The sequence below is a fragment of the Rhinolophus ferrumequinum genome, chromosome 3 (genome assembly GCF_004115265.2).
Source record: "Rhinolophus ferrumequinum isolate MPI-CBG mRhiFer1 chromosome 3, mRhiFer1_v1.p, whole genome shotgun sequence".
Taxonomy (NCBI): Eukaryota; Metazoa; Chordata; class Mammalia; order Chiroptera; family Rhinolophidae; genus Rhinolophus; species Rhinolophus ferrumequinum.
In genome coordinates, this window is record NC_046286.1 from 20,476,120 (window position 1) to 20,500,373 (window position 24,254).

Consider the following 24,254-nt stretch of genomic DNA (forward strand, 5'->3'; position numbering starts at 1 on the left):
CGCAGCTCAGCCTGTTCTCAGGAAGCCAAACAGTCTCGACTCCGGCTTTCCCCAAATTGATTTTGCATCTTTCTGCTGAGGTGGTGGATAGGAAAATTTCAGTCAGACAGGAAAACATTTGAAAGTTACGCCCAATTGGTGGAGAAGAGGTTTTTTTTTTTTTTCCCCCCTTAATAAAGGAGTCTTTTAGCCATTCTTTCCTGGACTGTTTGCTCCCCGAGGTTCTTGCTTCATGGGAAGCCCATGTGTCCGGCTCATCCCCTGCACACGCGTGTTTATGGCTGGGACTCGATGTACGCGGTTTGCAGCCCCTCCGTTTACTCAACAGAAGGCAGATCCAGCTGAAACAAAGATGCTTTTTACTCTTGCTTTCTGAAATTCTCCATTTTGGATGACCAGAGCCTGCTGGGAGGACCGAGTGCCTGAAACTGGGGAGCTGAGTTCTGACAGTACCTTTCTGTGTGCCCAGAGATTCTGGTTTTCTCACTTGGAAAACTGCCTTGATATAAGAATTAAGCAAAACTAAACACACATACAACAGATTCTCTACAAGCCCCTGTTCACAATGCTGAATAGACTCACTAGCAACATCATTTTCACAGTTTTATATTCGATTAATAAGTGACAATGTGTATCTATGAGAAAAACCCGTAATCAGCATAGCTACAATAAAATTATATTACTTGCTTTATTATAGTCATTCGTCCCCAAATCTGAACTTTATATTGGGATAAAGAGGTATTTAGAAAGAAGCATTTTAAAGCAGTTTAAAAATCTTTGAACGTGGGCTTTTAAAAGATACGTTTGAAGATTAAACTTGCCACGCTACCTACCCCCAGTCTGGGAAGTTAATCAAGCACTGAAAAATAGGAGGTGGGCTAGGGATGGCCCGTCCCCACTTCCTACATATCCACAACTTAATTATAACTTTACGAATACTGCACATTTATGCAATCTACGCTTGCAGAGATTGAACGTGACCTACTATGTGCCTTACAGATAGCCTGAGATAAAATATATAATTCACATGAAATAAATATATTTCTACTCTGAAGGCCTTAACAGACCATATTTTGTCGTGTATAATGTGCTCCCGTATACAATGCCCACCCACGTTTTTGGCCCAAACTTGCGGGGGAAAAAATCTTTCATTTTAATGTTTTTCTACTACCCATGTATAATGCACATTCTTATTTTTCCTCTCACAAATTTGGGCAAAAAAAGTGTGCATTATACACGGCAAAATACAGTCTACACCCTCACCTCCCTCAAAAAAGAGCCTCGGATCAATATATCTAATACTCTTACTGACTATGTATTTCACTCTCCTTCACCTCCCCCCAATAGCTTTCCCCTTGTTTGGATAGCACAGCATACTCATTAACCATTCCTCGTGAAAGCTGAAAACTACAGATAAAGAAATACTCACACAAAATAATTTTTAAGAATATCAATATTTTTTAATTGTATTTCTCTCACATCATATGGCAGAGTTCAGATTTTTAGTTGCTTTATAGATATTCATAAAACACACACATTAGTTGGGACAAAACTGTTTTACTTTTGGCCAAAAGCCACCTGTTCGGATGCAGTATCATCTTTAAAATAAATTAAAAAACAAAAACAGAAAAAAGAAAGGATTTCACAGTGTAGAATTTTAGGCTGGGAGTGATTTGGGGAGAGTTAAGATTAAGCAACATTGAAAACTTGATCGCAGAAATGGAACCGCTGCACAGATGCATCACAGGGTCATTTTAGCTGCTGTCTTTTGTGTGTGTTTTTTTTTTTTTTAATTTATTGGGGTGACAATTGTTAGTAAAATTACATAGATTTCGGGTGTGCAATTCTGTATCACATCATCCATAAATCACACTGTGTTCACCACCCAGAGTCAGCTCCCCTTCCATCACCATACATTTGATCCCCCTCACCCTCATCTCCCACCCCCCAACCCCCTTATCCTCTGGTAACCACCAAATTACGTTCCCCAGATTAATTTTCAAACCCGTGGCCAACCTGTGGTCACCGACTGCCCTCCAATCCCCTCACCCTCCCCCCCACCCCCCACCCCTCCCGCCCATCTAGCAACCCTCAGTTTTTCCTCTTTTTTGAAAGAAGCTTTAGCTCCATAATGCAGGAAACACAAAGAGAGCGGCTAATTCTAATTGTCACAGATGTGTCTGCGACAGCCAGTCACTAATCACAGGCAATCGTCAAGAATGAGTGTCAGGGTCCAAGAAACTTAAGGCATTTCCTGGTATTTGGGGAAATGAAAGGATTATTCAGGGGCTCCAAACACCCAGGGTAGCTGGACCAGGCGGGTCCTGGTGCGTTTGCTTGTTTACTCTTAAGGAAGGAAAGAGCAGGCAGACAGTGATCTACTGCAACCACTTTTAATTACTCTCTACCATCTGGAAAGTTTCCTAATCAAAACACTAGCATGTAGATCTCCACGTTTTGACTGAAGAGCCAGGCATGTGGATTAGAGCTTGCTAGAAAAATGAACTTTGAGTTCACAGTAACGGACCAAAGCGAAGCCGTGTCCACGGGCCATAACCCAGGCCTGTTCACACAGGGAGCCTTCGCAAGCCTCTGGGTGTTTGCGTCAGGGGCACAAAGAGAGAGACCCTATCCCAGGGTCTCCACCTCTGCCCGTATTTAAACTGAGCAAACGAGGGCTGGAAGGCAAACAAACGAGTTTTTTAAAAAAATAAGCTATTCTGTTGGAATTTTAGATGTGTGATTTCTGTTGTCCCCCTTTCCGCACACCCCTACTCCACTGAGGGGTGCGTTAATGAAAGAGATTAAGTGATGGTTCCCGTGAACTGGCCACCTGTGGTACCATTCTCATACACTAAGAGCCTTACTCTTCCACACACAGCAGGAAGTTGCGGTCAGGCCCAGGAGCTCTGTGTATGCATCTTGATTCTGACTCACATTTATTTCCTACCACCCTGCATTACAACAATGTACCCCACTCCTAGGGACCAGGCATTATAACCCCATTCTGGGCTGGCATCCAGCCCATTCTGCATGAGTCTGCAAAGACCTACCAAGGACCACGCGCATGAGGACACCTGATAAGTAGAACTTAATGATGATGATTTGATTCAGCTGAATTAAATCAAGGTCAAAAAGGATAATGAAAAACATCCACCACTCAACTATCCGTTTTCATTAGCAAATAATATTCACAAGGGGATTTTCCAAATCGTCTTCAAAGTGGAGAAGGAAAATAACAACATAAAAGGCAAGAGTTGCCAGGAAGATGTGCTACAGATAAACAGAAAATACAAATCTAACTCTAAAGGCACAGCCTGAGGTAAACACTACCCCCCATACTCTGCCAGTCCCTCCATACCCCTAAACCGAATAAACAAAGTCTAATTAGAGATTGAGATTTAAGGTGAAATGCCATATTCCAAGATATCTCTTTCTCTGTCTCTCTCTCACACACATGTACACACACATACCATAGCAATATACGTTACTACAAACTGTCATTTTATTAATTGAAAGTGGTATTTTCAATAACATGTAAAAAGCCATGGTGCTTTTTCTCAGCCTCTCAGCACCCCAGGAGGCTGACTGTGACCTCAAACGGGAAAAGCAGCCCAGGAAGAAAACCTAACGTCAGAGGGATTGCCCTCTACCCCCGACTCCAAACACCATCCCCGGCAGGAAAGGCACCACAAAAATTCTGAGCCCGGTCAGACAAATCAGTATGCAGATGCTCATTTCAACAAAACAAAATCATCATTATTAGAGGTTACATACAGGTAGTTTGGAGGACCAGAGGGGGGGTGGGGTCCCCTGACTGAGATAAGGACTGAGACCCCTTCGACCCCCACGGAGAACATCACCAATGAGGTTCTGCCTGACCCGTATCCTGAAGGGACAGACAAGCCAAAAGAAGGCAGGAAAGGGCTGTGTGCACTAAGGCAGAGAAATAGGAGAAATATGACTCCCAGGAAAAAGGAATGGTTTGTGTGTGAAAGGCGATGAGGCTGGAAGGCTGGCAAGAACCAGGTCTACGAAGGGCCCTTTATGACAGGTATAAAAATTGGACTTTATCCTACATGTACAAGATAGCCACTTAGGATTTTAAGCAGGGAATAAGACAATGAGATTTCCATTGCAGGAAGCACGTTCTGCTCTGGAGAAGGGGAGGTGAGCCAGGCAGTAAGGACCACAGTTAGGAAGGATGTTGCTAAAAGAAGGGATAAAGCAGGCCCGGATGAAGGCAATGGTAATAGACACAGGACAGCGATTTTCAAATGACTCAATGGCCCCATAAATGAAGGTGAGGGAGTGGTCAAGAGTGGTACCCTGGCCTTGTTCAGGAAAGAGACACATAAGCATGTAACTTAAATAAAATATGCTAGGTGTTCTGATGGTTCTTCAGAGTGGTGTAGATGGTGGTATCATCCGCTGAGAGAGAAAATAGCAGCAGTCCAGGGGCTATGAGGGAGAGGGGAGGAAGAGACTGAAAAGGACCAGTCAGAGGTCAGAGGAACCCCAGCAGCCAGGGGAGGAGACCTTGTAAGGAGTCTGTGCTTCAGCCAGGTAGACTCTGGGAGGGGGGTCCAGCCAACCTGGAACTGACATGGGGGCTACGCGAGGGCAATGGTCATTTTTTATTTTTTTTTTCCTGATGGCTGTAATGGTGCTCAGCACACAGTAGGGCTTCAATACATATTTGTGGAATGAATGACCACATTAACAGTCTATCACATTCGGGAACCAAAGGTCCCCAGGAACCCTGCTGAGTAAACGATGGAGGAAAGGAGGAAGCAGAAACTGGTGGACATGGTGCACTAGAAGTGGCAGAGGGGAGACCAAAGGCTGTACTAATTGTGGGGGCGGCCAGGAGCTAGAAGGGGTGGGAAACCAGGGAGGGTCAGGAGAAGCTTGAGCCTCTGTGTGGTAAGAAGACCACAAGAGAGAAAAGGGGTTGGATATGCAGAAAAATAAGGGGAGAATCAGACAGGAAGATACCACATGAAGGGGTATTTGTGTTTCTTCGGGAAGTGAGATCCCGGCACACAGGAGAGGGGTACCCCAGGGGAAGCACTGGCCCTGCGCAGCTTCCCTGTCAGGCCCCACCGCCATCCCGTTCCCCAAGATCTCTGCTCCCTCTGAAGTTCTGACACTTGCCTGGAGCTAGAGACGATGCTCAATTAATCCCCCTGGAATTGACGTGACTCAGAGGAGGAAAGAAAACAGGAAGTTGAAGAGGAATATGGAGGACGTGGGGAGAGAGGCAAAAACAAAATTAACATCCTCGCCCCCCTTCATATTCACAACGGAACCAGGAAATGTTTCTGCTACCTATTTCATGAATTCTTTTGAACGAGTGCTGCACGGCCACTCGCAGCACGACTTTACTTGTATTCATTTCCCAAGAGGGAAAGGCAGGGCCACCTGGATGGATGGACAAAAGGATGGCTGTTCTGCAGGTTCCAAGGCGGGTAATTGTTAGGGTGCCAGCCAGAAGGCCATGGGGAGGCCTCCAGCTTCCTATCAGTCTATCAGCCTTTGCTGTCTCTGGCTGAACCAATGGGGTTCAGAGTCAGGGCCTGCAGACATGCAGATAAGCATCTGGCCATGGGCCACGCTCTAAGGCCTGAAGTGACTGCCACCAGAGCCACAGGGGTGATTCCAGGGCTTTCTCCTGGATCTGACAATGGCCCCATCAGGATTTCCACACAGATGTGTTGAGGAAAGCATCACACGCACACTTGTGCACCCGTGTGGGTTTACAGGGTGTGCGTGTACAAAGCTGGATGGTAAGACATTTTCAGACCCCAGACAGGTTTAGCATTGACTCTAGAAGAACTGGATGTAAAAAATATATTAACTCAATTCTTCAGGCACAAAATATTTATGGAGCACATGCTCTGGGCAAGGCACAATGCTACAGGAGATGCCAAAAAAGAAAAAAATCTAAGACCCACTTCCTTCCCTCAAAGGCTCAGAAACCAAAATCAGGAGCTAGGCTATCAATGTAGTCCCCCTCCCTTAGTTCAGAAATGATCAAACTGGCCACCCTTTATTGGAAATTGACTATAAGCCAGGCAAGGTTGAAGCAGTTTATATGATTACCTCATGTAACCCCCAATAACCCTGTAAGGAACAACCCCAACGAATGTGAGATCTTATTAAATGCTGGGCACTGTGCTAAACACCAAACAGGATGACCTCATTTAACTTCCAACTCGAGAAGCAACTACTACTGCTACTGCTACTACTCTTTACTGAGCTCCTACCACGTGCCAGGAACCACTCTACACACCGACACAAATCATCTCATTTGATCCTCCCAGACGCCCTATTGCACTGAACAAGGGAGGCTCAGAAAATTTAAGACATTTGCCTAAAGGCACACAGCTAATAAGCCCCGGAAGTGGGATGAACTCAAAATCCATTGGACTGTGAGGTCTGGATTCTTCACCACCGTGTTATCTGAGCAATACGCCAAAAAACTAATCAGGATCAAAGTGAGGCTTCGACACAGGAAGAGTTAGTTGTAAGACAAGAAAAGGTGTAATGAATCAGGACACCATTAGGCAAAGAACCAGTGGAGACTCACTTTCCTTTCTCAAGGCAGAGACCACCCCTCCCCCACCAGCGTCCTTGTTAAGTGTTCTGGGTTGGGAGACTCATGGCTCTCCTCCAGGAAGACTTCTGGGAGGGGGTGAGGGTTAGAGCAGAACCATTATGGTGCTCAGAAAGTATAAGAGGCCTCCAGATGGAACCATCTAGCTTAATGTAGTCATGGCGGCTTTGGGGGGGCCATCCTCTATGTGGGCCAACTTTAGATCTCAGCTGTCTCCACTTTTTTGTCAACAAGCTATTCTAAAACGGGGAGGGGAAAAGAAATGCAGCCCTCACACCCTTTCAATTCACTCCATCCATTCACTGGGGCCATTGGGCCCCAAAGTCAACTGTCTTTGTCTACTGAGTTCATCAATGGAGATGTTCTCTGGCATTTCAGTGCGCATTTCAAACCTTGCTTCTCAGAATGATTCAAGCCCAGGTAAAGAACAATTGCTTCCCTCAAATACAGGAAGCAACATTATAACATAAAAATTCTAAGTCTTTAGTTCCAGCCACAAAACTCTGAAAGTTGTCCCGTATTTCCTAACTTACCAATTAAATTTTATCAGTTATCTAATGGACAAGTCCAGGCTCCTCCATATGAAGGTGTCAAGAAAGTAATCTGTCGGATGTAGATATTCAAAGACTAGCAGTAACTGGACACAATGATTAGAATCCCATTTGTACTACACTGGAAACTCCTCTTGGTCCCTGAGGGCTGAGTATGCAAAGCACTAGGGTAAGAGAAGGAAATTGGTTTAAGTGGCACTTGAGTATTATCTAAACTAGCCCCAAAAGATGGAAGTGGAGGCATTTAATGTGCTGCCACTTTAAGAAGCAAGGGTGATCCTGGTTTCACCAGAGATCAGGGCAATAAGTAGCTTCAAGGAGATGTGTTCCACTATTTGGCTCCCTGCAATCAGGAAACATCTGGCTAAAAAGTCTGTGTCAGAGTTTGCAATATTTCAGGAGTATCAGTCTCGCTGTGCCACCCTTTCCGATTGCCTATGGGCGTCAAGGAGGCAGGATTCCAAGGGGATATAAAACAGAATCTGTAAAGTGCTACCGGGCTGGATGATTCTCCACTTGGCCCACCAGGTCCATTCCCCACCCTGCTCTGTGTCCCACAGCAGACAGTGGATGACCTTCATGGAGTACATCAATGAATGCGCTTCCTGGACCTCTGGCTTCAGATGAATGTGCCGGAGATTAGACCACAGAGAAGTGTGTGTATTACCTGGCACCCTCCCTGCTGGGCAGCTGAGGCCGTGCCCCGATCCCTGCCAAAGGTCCAGCCCCTCTTCTTTGGCCTCAGCTCATGGCATCACCTCAGCCTCACCCACTCTCTTCCTTACATCGGATGAAGTTCTGTATCCACTCCATCCCCGTCCCCATCCGTTGTAGGGCTATGTCCTCACTTTTGCAAGCCCTGTGGTGTTTTACCACCCCTTGTGTTTCCCCTGATCCTGTCCCCACCCTTGCTCATAGTGCTTCACTAACCATTTTTAATGACCCCATCTGTTTCCTGTGGGACCCTGACTGATGTGGTTATACTCCTCCAATAAAAGGCTTAATTCTAACGCCATTGGATAATAATTAACCGGGTCAATACAACCACTGGCAACAGGCCACACTTCACATCAGCAAAATTGTCTCCCATACGTACGTGCTGGTAATATCCCTTGGGAAACCAGTGGGAGGTGGACCAACAGCCACTCTCTCAGGGCCAGCTAAGTTCCAAATGACGAACAGTTCTGACAACGAGGATCACAAAAGACTTCCTTTGTGCAGGACATCCTGGGACTGGCTTCTCACAAAGTCGGATCAAGACAAACCCCCCAGTGTGGATCAGTGTCCACCTGTCTGAGTGTCACCCTGAGGTCGGAAGAGGGGGACGCAGACAGCAGAGGACACCACTGCCCCGCAGCTGCCGTAATGAATCCCAGGCCTGGCTTCACGAACATTCAATCTTGATTTTGGAAAAATCACACCCACTACAAACGGGCACTAACTTTATACTGACAAATAATGTCTTTTACATGATATCCGACCTGCTCCAGTCAGGAAGTGAGATGCTTTTTGCCTGTAGACTCAAAGCGCTACATAAAGGGCTCCTTGGGTGGAAGGCATGACCCAGGGAGTTCCTAGCCCAGGACCTCCTGGGACACAAAGAGATTCTTTTCCCTTTTATTTTTTTCAGGATAGAGCAGGCATTAGAGCAAGGGTGGGCGGGAGGCGGAGGGTCCATGAGGGAGGAGGGAAAGTCTGCAGACAAATGGGCCACTTATCTTTGGGATGTCTTTCTACCTTTTCCTACAGCTGAGTAGCCTGGGGGCAAGTTGTCTGCCAAGCTTCCCCGCCCGTGTAAACACTCCGGCACCAGCTGGGGTTTGGAATCTGCTGAGTCTCTGCCAGCTGGCGACCTGGAGATGGGTCAGATTAAAGGAATGCGTAATGAGTGAGGGGGGTGGGAGACAGAGGCTGTATTTACACAGAGGGGGTCTGCCGGGGTCAGTAAGGTGCTGGCCAAAGGGGCCTCTGGAAGTGGAAAAATATGAAGCGAAGAGGAAAAGGGATTTCACTGTGCCCAAGCACCATGCCCCACCCAAATGGCCCAAGGCTGTTATGTTCATTTATTTTTTTCCTTTTAAAAACTGACTTCTTTGTCCCCATCTCAGTCCCCCGGCACCCTCCCCGCACATCTCCCAAACCAATTACACACAGCCCTTTGAAAGTTTCGCAGCTGGCTGCTTGAGAAGGCTCAGCGTGATCAGACAGCTCGGACACTCAATCCTCTGCAATCCCAATTTGGGAACGTTAACACGGAAACCCAAGCCACGTGCTGACAAGCAGGCCCTGGGCCACATTCAGCCCCAAACCGAGGCCAAGCAGGGGGAGAGCACAGATAGCCAGCAGTCCCAGGCAGCCATCCTGGCCTCCAGCCTTATAGAGACGGCAGGTTCCCGATGCAAAGCCCAGGGGGCCAGGATTCAGAGGAGACAGCACACCGGACAGGACCACCAGGCCATCAGTCCCGTCTATGGCCCCGCAGACAGCGTGGGAGCTGAGGACAGGAACAGACTGAAGTCAAAAGTCCTGGTGGGCACTGGTGTCCACACCTGCAAGGAAGGCCACCTGCAGCCCTACTGAAGCACCTGCAAATATCTAAACCCCAGATGCTATATACGTTGCTAAGAAGAGGAAGCAGGCATCGCTGAAGAGCAAAAGAAACAAGCACTGGGAGGAGGCAGGAGACCTGTTCTGAGGTGGCTCAACCACAAACCAGATGTCAAGGCTCAGGCTACTGCCAGCGCCTTCCCTAGGTTTTGGGGCTCTTATCTTTCAGAGGGTGTTCTCCAAAGTCCCTTTGCTTCCATGGAGTCTTCCACACACTTCCAGGACAGGGATTCACCTACAGGTGCAGGATTCAAGCCTGGCCCTTCTCCCTCCTTTGAAATCCCTGCCACAGTGGCCGCCTCTATTCCAGTGACACTCAAATCTACTTTTGCTACTCAGATGTTTCTCCTGGGGGACAGTCCTGCACCTTTACCTACATAGCACTTCATCAACTCCCATTCGGCACGCCAAAAATCAAACTCTGCATCTTTATTCCAAAAGCTGGTGCCCAGAAGACATTCCTAGATTTGCCCGTGCCCCAGGCTGCAGGCGGGGACTCCCACCGCCCCCCACCTTCCCTTACAGCCACCAGTTGGCTTTTTCATTTATTATGTTATTAAATCCATTATTTCCACTCACAGTGCTCCTAAAGAGCTTCACACTGTCATCGCTCAGCAGCCTGAGAAGAGGCTTCTAACTGGATTCTCTGCCTCAGGACTCAACCCACCTTCCTCCCCTCTCACCATCCTAGACAGGACAGCCAGGCTATTGGTAATATAAACAGTACACACCCCTGTCATGACGCCCCCACTGCTTATAGGATAATCTCTCTTTAATCTTACTTGACTGAACCTCTTTCCCTCTCCACCCGTGATTATCACGATTCCCAAACAAATTCAGCACAACAGCCCTGCGTGTCCTAAAGCATAGTCTAGAATATTATTCCATGAAATACTCTCTGTGGTCTGCAGATAACGTTTGTACAGATACACAATATTCATTACTACCGTACTAAAGGCTCTGACAAGTCTTGAAGTAAAGACATCTGTGTGGCCTAGTTTTTTCCAAGTGTATCTGGCCCAGGAACTTCTTATAGCCTTTCATCTATTAACTACTCTCTTAGATTCTCTAAATGCCTTTTCTGGCTTTGAAAGCCAGCCCTCCTTCCATTTGTGTCTCTGCCTTGACTTTCCTTCGAGGACCAGCTCTGGTTTCACCTCTTCGGGAAGGCTCCTCCCCCATCCTGCCCACACGGCTTCCTTCCCTCACACCTGAAGCACCAGCCACCGCCTTGAGAGGCAAGAGGGCACAATGGTTCAGAGCCTAGATTTTAAATTCAGGAAGACCTGTGTTAAAATCCCAAGTCTACCCTACTTCTGAGGTAGAGTTGTTCGGCTTGTTCGCTCGGTGTAGAGAGAGAGAACAGTGTCTATTAAAGAAAACTGGTGAGGGGATTTGTGGGATTAGAAGGTCAAGTCTAGCACATGGCCTTGGCATATCACAGTATTCAATAAGTGACAATCAGTCCTTTTTCTCCTCATTTTTTATTTTGGCTTTCTGTGTAACTTCCAGATGGGAAGCTACTGGAAGCCCCGGGGCTACGCACTGTCCCATCCCCGACCCCTCCACCTACATAAAACCACTCCACCATCTACCAGACAGCAGGTAAATGCATACCTTGGGCGAGGAAGCAGAGCCATCAGCTCAAGTCTACCAACACTAAGGAAGAGGCCGTCGGTCCAAAACTCTTCAAGGCAGTCAAGTCCTATAACTTCACAAAAGCCCCCAAATGTTGCCACCCCCCCCTGCCCCCACCACCTGCTTACTGCACCCCTGGAAGGGCGGAGAGGCCCTTTGGAAACCAGAGTGAATAGGTCTCACCCAAAATCACACTGGGTGGCCCATTTCCACGGCCCCACAATTGGGCAACAATGGGCTGCCGCGTTACGGTTTAAACTTCAAATTTTCAATTGTTGTATTTAAAAGCTTAAATTTTTACCACAGGCCATTTCATTCATGTGACTTGTTCAGTTAATATCTGGAACTGAGAAGTTTCATTTCCACTTCTAGTCAATCCTGACCTGTGTTTTTCTTGATGATTTTTGTGTAGTCTTCTCTGAATAGTTTAAAATACACCCATTTCACCCTCTGAGCCACTCTTCAAAAGGCTTCTGAAAAGCAAAGCTTTTATTTGTAGCAGGTAAGAAAGACATCTCTAAGATTAAGGGCACAGGCTTATCTTCATAGCATCTCCTAGCTGCTCTGCTGCACCCGCCCTCCCTCCTGCTCCAGTGCTTTCTCACATGTATCCCACACACCCCGACTTCCACTCCACACTCCAGCTTCCCACCCTCCCTCTTCCCCTTTTACCTTTCCTGCTCTCCAAGCAACAGGCTCTGTCACTAATCCAAACCTTCCATCTCTCCATTCCCAAAATGAAAACAGCTTTAACGTGCTTTTTCTGACCATCAAAATATAATACATTTTGTTGAATACACACACACACACACACACACACACGAAATAAGCATAGAGAAAAAGTAAAAATCACTTGAAATTCTACCACAACAAAGGAAACCACAGGTTATACTTTGATGATTATCTTTAGAGATACCTTTCTAAAAAAGAAAAGCAAATCCAAAAAGGCCCATAAAATATGTCATTCTGTAATCTGCTTTTTAAAAAAAATCACAACCATGTGATTTGGACATCATTCTATGACACTGCATATGGAATTATGTCACCATTTTAAATTGACCTAACAAATCCCTTTAATGGTAAGCATTTAGGAACAACCTCATCTTTTTAAAATGCTAACATCTCAAAATATTTGGATATAATATTGAGTGTGGCAAAAGCAGAATTTGATCTGTGCATTTTTATTAGAATCATGAAAAACCATAGTGTCCAGGCATAAGAACAGAGTAAAACTTAAATCACTTGTGCTAAGTGGAAGAGTTTGAAGAAATCTGTTTATAAAAGTGGCATTAATACAGCAAAGAAAGTCCTTCAACAAAAACAACTCGTAAAGTGCAAGATCCCCAGTATTTTTTTAAAAATGCAATGACAGTGAGATCATGCCTCAGTGTAAAATATTTCAAGCGGCTGATTTCCACTTAATTTAACCTCATAGTTTTCTTCAAAGTGGAAAAGGGAGACAGCAGTGCTGAAGCCATTTGATCTTTGAGAAAGGGAAAAGATGAGAGGTAACTCTGGGGCTTGAGGGACTTGGGGGAGGGCGCTCGTGGGCTGGGGGCTCAGGCTCAGAGCTCACCAAGGAGAAGGCAACGGACTCGACCTGCACATGTCTTAACCGCCTTGGTGGCCCAGACAGCAATGTTTGAATGTAAAAGGTGTATCTGGTACGGGGTGGACGTACGGACTCTGCATTAACTGTAAGATGAAAATGAGAGGCACAGAAAAATGGCTGCCGAACGATGGCCGCATGCAACAGTCGTGCAATTAATTAATACGTTCACGAGTAACACCAATGGCGCCCTTACTGGACGCCAGGCTCTGCACATGCATTATGAGCTGACTCGATCCTTCCAGTAACTCAGTGAAAAAGGCACAATTATTTTCATTCCAATTTTACTGACCAGAAACCTGGGGCACAGTTAAGTAACGCTATCAAGTGATCTAGTATCTAGCTCTGTATCTGTAAGAATCAGGCAATTTAAATTCAAAGGCTGCACTCTCAACCTGTACCCACTTCACGGTGTTTATAAGCCCAGCACAATCTGGCACCGTGAAATGGAGACTCTGGGTACACATCCAGATGGCTGAGACCTCAAACCTGCAGCCTGTTTTCCAGGGGAAAGAGAGCCCGCGAGTTAATCATCATAATAAACCTTCTCTATGAGGAGCTCTATGTACTACACAAGAATGCCACGACTGTCTTTCACTTTCAAGAGGTCTCCATGGAAATGCACGAAACCAAAAGAGACCTGGACCCAGTCCTCTCCAATCTGTTTAGTTTTACACATGCCCCTCGTCTGGGACTTTGGCCACGTCACCACAGTCTTTTTTTTTTTCAGTAGGAAAACAGACGAAAGGCACTTAGTAATAATCACGGAAGTCATTCCCGGAGGAAGCTGAGCTTGCAAGCTGAAGGACAGTATATTTAGCTTAAACACGGCGGGTGGAAGGTCTAAGAGACTATATTTGGGCAAACCGTTGATTTGGGGTTTGGTGAAGTTCTGGGTTTGGCAGCAGCATCCTTCTCCCACCCTGCCCCCGCCCCAGGCCACGTGGGCTCGGCTCCAGAGCTTGGCTCTCACACAGGCAAAATCCACCAACTTCTCCCCAGGCTCCGAGGAGCAGAAGCCCCCTAGGGTACGGTTCCATCAGGAGCGCCTCATGACTCTGGCCGTACTGAACTGCAACCACTGGTTTTCTTACCCATCATTCCTCCTCATTCGCCTGAGCAGGGAGTGTATCTTCATCAGCTCGGGGTCCCTGGCACCTTCAGGAATAGGTGTTCAATCAATGTGTGTGCAATGAATTTAAAAAGAGTTCTGGAGGTCGGTCACACAACAATGTGACTGTTCTTAACAGCACCCTTAAGAAATGGTTACGATACTAAATTTTATGTTATGTATATTTTACTACAATTTAAAAAAATCAATAGCACATATTATAGAAGAAGAAAGGTGGTGGCACTTAGATACTTCTAATGCTCACTGCGTGAAATTTGGTGAAGTGTGGGTTGAATAATTTGAGTTTAAGAAGTATGGGTGACAGTTTAATTAGATAATTATTATCAACAGCGAATCATGACTTACTGAGACAAAAAACCACAAAGAGGTGGAAAATATTACACTCAGTAGGTTCTTCCAGGTAGAAGCTAATAAAATGACTTCTATTACTAGTCTTTTCTTCCAGAAAGACTCAATAAAACGTGCAGGTGGTTAGAGATGTGGCCCCAAATCCAGCCAGGAACCTCCACTCCAATGATTCAACAAATACACTCTTCCTTACACACTTCCAACCCTGTCTGGGAACCCACCTTCACTCGCGCCTCCTTGTAGGGATGGGAGGATGGCATTTCACAAAATGAGATTTGTGGGCCATTACTAAATACCACTGGAAAAAGATGGTCAGATAGGCCTGAGAAACGCTGGTTGCTATTTTAGTAAGTTTACATGACATGTGACTCTCCAAGAAAGGGGGCATGGTAGGAAGAGTTTCACATACCTCTCTGACCCAGAACCTCCCAGCCTCCCCATTACCAGCCCCAGGGATTTCGGGAAACATTAGTATAACAGACACGATGGATTATTTGGAATATCCTGAGTTGAGATCCTGGCTCCCCAATTTACTAACAGGATGATCCTGGGCAAGTTATTTCAGTTCTCTAGGCCTCAGTCTACTTCCCTTTAAAATGGAGTACGGAACTTGGGCTTTGATGTCAGACCAGTGGGCTCTGGCATTTATGAGTAAGGGGAGCCTGGCCAGGTTACTTAAGTCTTTCTAAACCTCAGTTCTCTCATCTGTAAAATGGGAGTCATCATAGTATGTATCCATTGTGAGGACTGAATGAGAGAATACAGGTAAACCACTTATTTCAGTGCTGGGCACCAGGTAAGCACTCAATACACATTTGTTATCTTTGACTCTATACACTGTGAAGTGCTATACAAATGTCACCACCCTTTAAGGACCAAGCCAAGTTCCACTCTTCTTTCATGAACCTTCCCTGATTGCCAGAACCTAAAAGCTCTCTCATTTCTGGGATTACACAGTTTATAAGACTACAATATTGACCACAAACTTATTTGGCATTTAGTCATATGCTGATACATAATAGTACATCCTACCTTGGTATCTAGTGAGTCAAATATAATTCTTATTTCAAGTTTCTTTTCTCCCAAAATAGAATTGTGGGGAGCTAAATGAATTTAAATGCAATGCACACTTACTGTAAAAAAAAAAAAAAAATGTTTGAAGGGAAACATATAACATTGAAAGTTAAAGTCTTCCATAACCTACCTCCTAGAAACAGTCGATGTTGACAATCTGCTGTGATCTTTCCAGATTTTGCTTGTGCATATATATTAATAAACATAAGCTTTTTATTAAAATGGGCTCATCCTATACATACTAATCTATAACCTACTTTTTTTTTACCCTCAGACATCAGTCCATGTCAATAGATAAAGGAAAATCCTTATCCTCTTTTAAACAGCTATAGAGTATTCCATTGTATGGCTATACCATCATTTACTTAAGCAGTTTAATATAGATGGATATTTAGGTTGTATTAAATGAATGATGGCTTTAGGGCAAGAGCTGGGTCCTGTGTATTTTGGCATCTCCATAGTGCACGTGGTAAAACCTCAGTACATTCTGTTGTGTAAACTGACAATATTTGTCTCTGAATCACAGGTGATTACTAGGCCGTCCTCTATTAAACAGAACTCTCAATAGCCAGCATTGTCGTGCGAAGCCTGGATAATAATGAGCCACAATGCTGGCCCTGAGATACAACTCTCAGATCAAAGACAAATTGTTCGATATAATTTCAATGTTGGTTCCTTTCCCTATTAAAATTATTTGATGACCCAGCAATTCCACTCCTAGGTAACACCCATAAAATTAAAAATACTGTGTCCACACAAAATCTTGTACACAAATATTCATAGCAGCATTATTCATCTAGTACAGTGAAAACACCCCAAATGCCTATCAACTCATGAATCAGTAAACAAAATGTGGGCATTCGCATACAGTGGACTATTACTCAGTCATGAAAAGGAATGGAGTACTGATAAATGCTACAGCTTGGATCAACCCTGAAAACATTAAGCTAAGTGAAAGAAGGGAATAACAAAAGTCCACATGTTATATGATTGCATTTACCTGCAATGTCCAGCAGAGGTAAATCCAAAGGGACAGAAAGTAGATTAGTGGTTGGGGAATCGGGGAGCAATGGGAAGTGACCGCTAACTGGTTTCTTGGGAACCGAGGGGATGACGGAAATGTTCTGGAATTAGCTAATGGTGCTAGTTACAAAACATGGTGAATATACTAAAAATCACAGGAACTGGATACTTTAAATGGTGAATTTTACGATATCTGAATTATTTCTCAATTAAATAAGGAAAAACAAATCTTTGAGACCTGGTTATCAATTGGTAATTCTACTTTATCACTTGTTTACTGAAAGAATATTACATGATAACCACCAGAATGTCAAATGCTGTACTGGGTGCTGGAGACACGAGGTGAGCGAGATCTTCTCCCGCCCTAGAGTCAAGCCGTGGAGAGTGTCAAGGCCATACACCATTGAGGTAGGACAAAAACTGTGACAGGGAACTAGGAATGCTGAGGCAGAAGTAAGCCCCCTGCCCAGGGGCAAAGGAGGGACTTCCTGAAAAAGTGGGCTGTCATCTGAGGAATGGGGAGCAACTGGCCAAGGGAAAAAGGGAAGAGTGTCCTGAGGGAAGAATTTGTATGAAGGGCCAAAGGCGAGAGAGAAACATCATGGAGGGGCTGAAAGATCATCAATAGGGAAGAGCGCCCACGACCCAAACATGCCAAACAATATAATCGACTCCTGTTACACACAGAAGAGTATGCGGAATGTTGAGATTAGAACAGTGAACAAGGTGATCAATGCAGACACAGGTACAGCTTTTAGTATTTAACTGTGTATTTTCATGGATACATGATAAATAGTCTATGGCTAACTGATTCCTTGGTTTGAACGTGGTATTTAGAAAGGACACGGATAATTTGTCAGTATCAAAAAAAAAAAAATACAAACTCACTTACTCTTGGATCCAATCATTCCACGTTGGGGAAAATACGCTCCAAGATATACCTGTATAGGTACAAAATGATGTACGTACCAAGCTATTCATCGTAGCATTGTTTATAAGAGCAAACATTGGAACAATCCAAGTGTTCACAAAAAGGGACTGGTTAAATGAATTACGGTGAACCTGCACAATGAAAGACTATGCAACTTTGACACGAATGAGGAAATTCTCTGTGTACTGATATGGGATGATCTCTAGGTTATTTTGTTAACCGAAAAAGGTAGGGTGCAGAGCAATGCACATCATACACTTCATTTTGCCTAAGAAATGGGGCAGGAATACACACACATTAGGTAGATACGTAAAATCCATCATACCTTTATAGCTGCTTATGTTTGCATAAATAAACCAAAGAAGGATACACAAAAATTAATGAAAGTGGCTACTTGGAGATGGGGGAGGAGAACTGGATGAGAAGAGGTAGGGCAGGGACACTTCTCAATGTATTCTTTTTTTTTTTTAATGTATCCTTTTTTAACGTTTTTGATTTCTGAACAACGTGACTGTAGTGCCAAAGATTACCTATTCAAAACTTTCTTTTTTAAGCTTTAAGAAAAGGCTAAGATTATAGGTTCCCTATCTGTATGCACATGCTCAAGTAGCCAGCATTCTGAATGTGTTCACAAGCACCTCTTACCAGTTACCCGAGAGCCCAGAAGAAACAGCGTGAATGGCAAAGCTGCAAGTGACCTGCAGCAGCAGAAAAGCAATTCAAGACACACACTGTCCTGTGTTTGCCCTGGACCATCCTCCACCAATTCACACCAGCTACGCGTCAGGCACAGAGGCGCTGGGGACACCGAGAAAATGGGAAGCAACCCCTTCTTTTCGGCGGGGCTCACAGCAAGTGCACGGAGCCAGCTGTGGCCTTCCTAGTACAAACCTGACCGAATCATCCTGTGCTCAGAAATCTTCAGTGGCTCCCTATTACCTAAGCTGAGAAGCAAGTCCACACTTTGGAACATGGGCCTTCATGGCCCAAATGCTGCCCGCCAGTCCAGACTCATCTTCCATCACTTCCTCCCTTAAACCCACCCCCCCCACCCCACTTTGGCAACACAGAGCCACTTGCCTTCTCCTCCTCCCCCTTCTCTATCCTTCACATATGTCATCTCTCTGCCTGGAAAACCCTCTTCTCAGCAAGTCTGCCTGACCAGCCAGGCCACAGGCCACAGGCCCAGCCCAAACTTCTCCTTTTGAAAATGAACTGTCCCTAACCTTCCCAGAGGGGTATGCTCCCTTTCCTGACTCTCACACTGCCCCTCGTACACACAAGAGCAGCAATGACACTGTCACCTCCCTAAGGACTCTTGGCTGTGACAGCAGGATCTTCGCCTTTTCATCTTTTCTCCTAGCCCCAAGAACAGTGCTTGGCACAGAGCAAATGCTCAGTCTAAGTCTGGCTGAATGAATAAACAAGAGACATACAGAGGCAGGCAGAAAGCGGGAATGAACTCTTAGGGTCTTAAGAAGGGCCAGGGAAAGCATTCTCAGCAGGCGATGCCTGTGCAGTATCAGAGATGGGCATGAAAGGAGGAGTTAGATGAAAAGGGAAAGACTGGGGGTGGCGGGGGAGGAGGTGCATGAATAAAAGCCGGGAGGCATGAAAGAGGAGGGAAGGTTCAGGAAGCACAGGTAGGTGGTTTGTGACGATGGTTCAGGGCAGGGGCAGGGCCTGAGTGAGGTGCAGAGGACAAAGGCTGGTCAGACCTGGGGGACCCTTGAATGCCGTGCTAAGCAGCCCAGACTTTAGGTGGGCAGCATGGAAGGATTTGCAGTAAGGGCCACCCATGCTCAGCTCTGCGTCTGAGGACAATCAGTGGTAGCTATGTGGAAGAGGGACCAGAGAGGAGTCAAGACAAGAGGCTGAGGACCAATTCAGGAGGTAAAATCGATGGGACTTTGTGACCAGGTATGGGGGATGAGGCAAAGGAGAAGTGACGACTGGGGGTTTCTGTTCTGATATATGCACCTGTTTTATTGACCTCTTCTGGAGACCATGTAAACTACAGTCCATCATGGGGGTAGGCAGAGGGCATTTAATGAAACCGTGGATGATCACCAATAGGCCTCGCTAAGAATGCACTAGGATGCCGGGAATCAGACAAGGGGACAACCACAATGCATCTATTTCAGGGGTCTGACAAAAGTTTAGAGATGGAAGGCCCATGACAGATCAGCTAGTCCTCATTTTGTCAAGCACACTTCAAAGAATTATTTACTGACACCCTGCTAGGCACTCCCTGACAAAATATAAGCAGACCCTAGGATATACTGAGTGCTCAGTAACTGTGTGAATAAAGGCTACATACGTTACTCTGTCCACCAGCCAAATCCCCCATGTCCCTCTCCACCCCCACCTACCCCTAGAAAAGCCTCCAGAAAAAGTGCTCCCCTCCCTCCAATACTGGGAAAAAACCCCGCTTCCTGAGTAAGGCCTCGGTACTTGAATGCAAGCCTCTGCATGGCTTATTTAGCTAAATAATAATAAAAGGTAAGGGGAAATGATGTTCCATCCAGCTGAGGCCCTACTTTTTAAAAAATTAGAAATCACATTCGATGTGAAAAATACCTTTTTAACAAGCCCAAAGAACGCTTCAGTAATCAAGTCACGCGACGGCAACGCAAGGCAGTAAAACAGAATGATATTCGTGTTCAAGGGCAATGCCACACCAACAGATGCCTCAGGGTTATAATAAGGTCTAGGGAAACGCTGCTTCTCCCTCCAGCTTTAACCGGTCCTCGCCCGCCCCACCCAACTGCCTGGCTGCTCACCTACAGCAGATGGGGACTTCAGGTGGGGGGTCTGAGGGCGTACTTCCTGGTTGGGGTGGAGACTGAAATGTCAGGGCAGGGGCAGTGGGAGCAGGCGTGTGGATCGGGGCCACGGCCTGCTGACCACACGCGTCATCTCCAATCTCAGCCTCCACGTGGTTTCCAAAGCAAACTCATCACGTCCTGTCCAGTCCAACTCTCTCCCCGCATTTCTTCCAGGATAAAGTCTCAACTCCTTGGCCTGACCCACAAGGCCCTGCGTGACCTGGCCCCTCCTCCCCTCTTTTCCTTTCCTTCCCCCCTTCACCCCACCTCCAGGGCATCCTATGACACCAGCCGGCTGAGTACCCACGCCAGCCGCAGCCCTCTTCACCTCTGTGCTTCCACCTCTGTCCGGTGCCCTCTCATTTCCTTTGCTCTCCCTTGCCTTACCCAGCCTCCACTCACTCCTCCTGAGCTAGGAACCCCTCTTCCCTGTTCCCAAAGCATCCCCTCTAGCAGACCACTACTTGGTGTCACCACCGTGTGCTAGAACCAGAAAACTAACATGGCAGCCCAACGGCAGTGCTCATTGTCAAGTGGCTGTACTTGTGTCCCTTTACCTGTGTCCCTTACTAGATGGTAAGGCTGTACCCTGTAATTAGGGAATGTTTCCTTTTCCTATATTCCCAGAAGCTAGAACAACGGCCTCGCACAAAAGCACTGTTTGATCAATGTTTGTAGAATGAAGGGGCAAAAGATTAGAATCAACTGACACTCACATCCCTTGGGCCATGTCGGCAACAACCCGACTGGTGGGACTGAGAAGCCAATAACAGTGATCAAGTTACACTTGGCCACAGCTGCAGGCTAAAGGTGTGGTAAGTGGCCAGTGACAATCTGACTAGGCCATAGCTGTCATGCCTGAACTATGTGGACCCAAGAAACTCAAGGAACAGTGGCTGAGAAGCATCTCATCCTCTTTGTTTTGAAACTCTAAAACGACCTCTGTCAACAAATATGTTAGCTGGCTTCCATTTCAGATCTTAGTGTCTTGCACAGAGTAGGCACAGTTACTGAATGATTTAAAAAAAGAAAAAATTTATTAATGGACAGTGGTCGAATCGTGTTGAACGAAGATATTTCCCAGTCTGGATGATAAAAATGCCCAAAAAAAAAAAGTTTCTTTCACATTTCTTGGGTAATAAAGTATACCGCACAGCAGACCAATTTTGCCTTTTATTTAAGGGCTCTGTTCACTGTGGCTTCCCAAAAATTTCTAGGGCCGAATCATTCTGGATAACCAAATTTTCCACATTGCTAAAGATTTGAGTATTGAAACTTTTAACATTAATCACTGGGGATGGAAATCATCTTAAAAATCTTTCTGAGTATACTGTATACCTTTACTTTTTCGTGAAACTACAGATAATCCTTACGATCCAGTTCCGTACTGTACTTGTCTACTGTAATAACCTCAAAATCTACTGAAGCTGTGTGTTCATATAGGACGACAGGTATTTGTGGGCTTTTTTTTTATGTCTTATGACTTCGAAGTATTTAATAATGAATAGCCCTCCCAGCTGGCAGCTACCACCAGTCTACCTACCCCACCACTTTTCCCGTGTTAACTTCTTTCTTCCGTAATCTTGGGAACCAGATAACCGAGCTTCCTATACCTGTATTAAGGTAAGTGTAGATGGGCAAGGGCCTGGGCCACTGGCCTCGGCATGGCGTACTCCATGTCAGAGCAGGGGTTCAGGGCCATTATCAGGCTGCCCTGACCTTCCCTTACACCCCTCTTTATGTTCCAAACGTTGGGCACCTACAAAGAGTACAGTTGAGGTATCACTCCAACACTTTTCAAAGGTAATAAGAACAATAAGTCACATGTGTTGGGCTTTTACTCTGTACCAGGACTTCTCTGAAGTGCTGTATTTGTAGTAATATTTCTGACATATTTTATGTTAAACTTTCTAATCTTCCCAACTACTCGATGGCATATTATTATCCCCATTTTACTGACAAGGAAGCTGAGGCACAGAGAGGTGAAATAATTTACCAAGATGACACTGCTAGGACATGGCAAAACCAGAATTTATACTCTGGCCACCTAAGTCCCCTGACAGAACCACACCACAAGGATCCCTTACTATTTATATCTATAAAAACAAACACTCAGAAAGCAATGTGTAGACCAGTGCTGTCCAATAGAACTTTCTGCGATGATTGAAATGTTCTAGATCTGTACTGCTGAGCACTTGAAATGTGGCTAGCATGAGTAAGGACTTGATTTAATTTCCTTTCATTTTAATGATTTACATTTAAATAGCCAAATGTGACCAGTAGCTACCTACTGGACGGCACAGGTGTGGACTAATTTTGGTGAGTGAAAATTTGTGATATTTCAAACACTAAATATAATGGATAACTCCTCCTTGAAACTAGCTTCAGAAGAATGCAATTAAGCACTAATGTCCTCTAACATCTTCTCCACCCCACACTGTGTTTAATTCAGTCTCCAACTTTTAAGAAAGAAAAGATGCCGTTTGGTGGGAGCAGTTGCAGAGGTCTTCCATATGTAGTGGGAGCTTGCAGAAGTAACCGTGATAGTTGGCAGGCAACGCAGTAAGAGTACTGTTGGGGTGTGGGGTTTGGGAACAGCAACTCACAGGTCAGGTTTCAGACACTAGGCTCACCCTATCTGAAAGAAAAATACGCCACAGATGAGCGTATGTGTGTGTGTGTGATGAGCATATCATTGAATATGAAAGTACACTCAAGCCCAGGGCCCCAGACCATATGTAGAGAATTGGTGTGGTACACCCTGACTTGGTAGGGCCGTGTCCTCTTCTTGCTCATCCTGGGTCCCCTGGTCAGCCTTGGGGAGTCAGCCACAGGGCCTCTGACACGGAAGTCACAAGCCGACCCCCTCCCCCACCCCGGATGATTCCTTTCTAACATATGGATTGTCTCCTTCCCCATTACTGGTTCTGCTAAGCTATGTTATATGTCAGACCCAAATTTAGGCTAGAAACTGATCTCAACTCAAATAAGAAATGAAACCAAGAGTAGAAGTTGAGACACAAACCCAGTGGAGGCACAGCTGTATTCTGACTAATCCTAAACCTATATGGCTGGGGGGAGGTGCCTCCTTCCCTCTTCTCCCAGTTTCTAAATGGCCACTGGAGTTTGATCCACATTTTCCAGCCCGGGTCTGCGCAACCACGCTAAGAAGACAAGACGGCACCGTAGAACAGCTGACAGCCCGAGGAAGCGAGTGGAGTGGAGAGGTGAAGGGGCTGACCACGGGCCACACAGCTATTTAGTGGCAAAGCCTGGGCAAGAACCAGGCCTCCCAGGTCCCTGTCCTCACCTCTTTCACCACACACCTCACTGCCCGGGCCACACTGCATGTCTCCAACACTCTGGAAGAGGAACGAACGCATGTTCACACTTCCTGCCAAACCAGTGACCCAACTGCAATTTAAAAAAAAAAAAAAAAATCAGCTATCAACCACCCCTTTCCACCTTAACGTCCCTCTTCCAAATGACAGTCACACAATCCATACAAACCAGTTCCTCCTCGCCCATCGAAGTCAAAAGTTGTTCCAGTGCAAAGTCAAAAGTTGATCCAGTGCAAAGTCAGACTACAAACTAAACACACTCAGAACTCCGTTAGTGTTGGGTCTGAAAAGTTGTGAGGAATTCTCAGCAGGAAACAGGCATTGTGAAGCAGGCCCTGCCATTTCCTGCAGGACTCCAGGAATTGCTGGAGGGGAGGCCTGTTTATCCTAGGAATGCTTCTCCAGGTCAGGAGTCCCCAGACTGCTCTTAACCTTCAGGAAAGGAGCTGATAAGACATCCCTGGCATCTCTAAACTGAACGCCACATTCTACATTCTCACTGACTCTCAACGCTATCATTTGGCAGATTCCAGCACCGCAGCAGGCACACAGG

The 24,254-nt window shown here is 45.7% G+C and overlaps 1 protein-coding gene across 2 annotated transcripts in view; it reads right to left on the bottom strand.

Annotated features, from left to right (window-relative positions):
* Positions 1-24,254, bottom strand: part of TRAM2 (translocation associated membrane protein 2) — a 77,332-nt gene that overhangs the window by 45,144 nt on the left and 7,934 nt on the right. The window contains exon 1 of one of the 2 annotated variants that reach the window (XM_033100120.1): positions 11,395-11,414. The exons of the other annotated variant lie outside the window; for it this stretch is intronic. The gene's annotated coding sequence lies outside the window, so the exon portion shown is untranslated. Of the gene's footprint in view, positions 1-11,394; positions 11,415-24,254 lie in introns of those variants that run through there. 2 annotated transcript variants of the gene reach the window in all.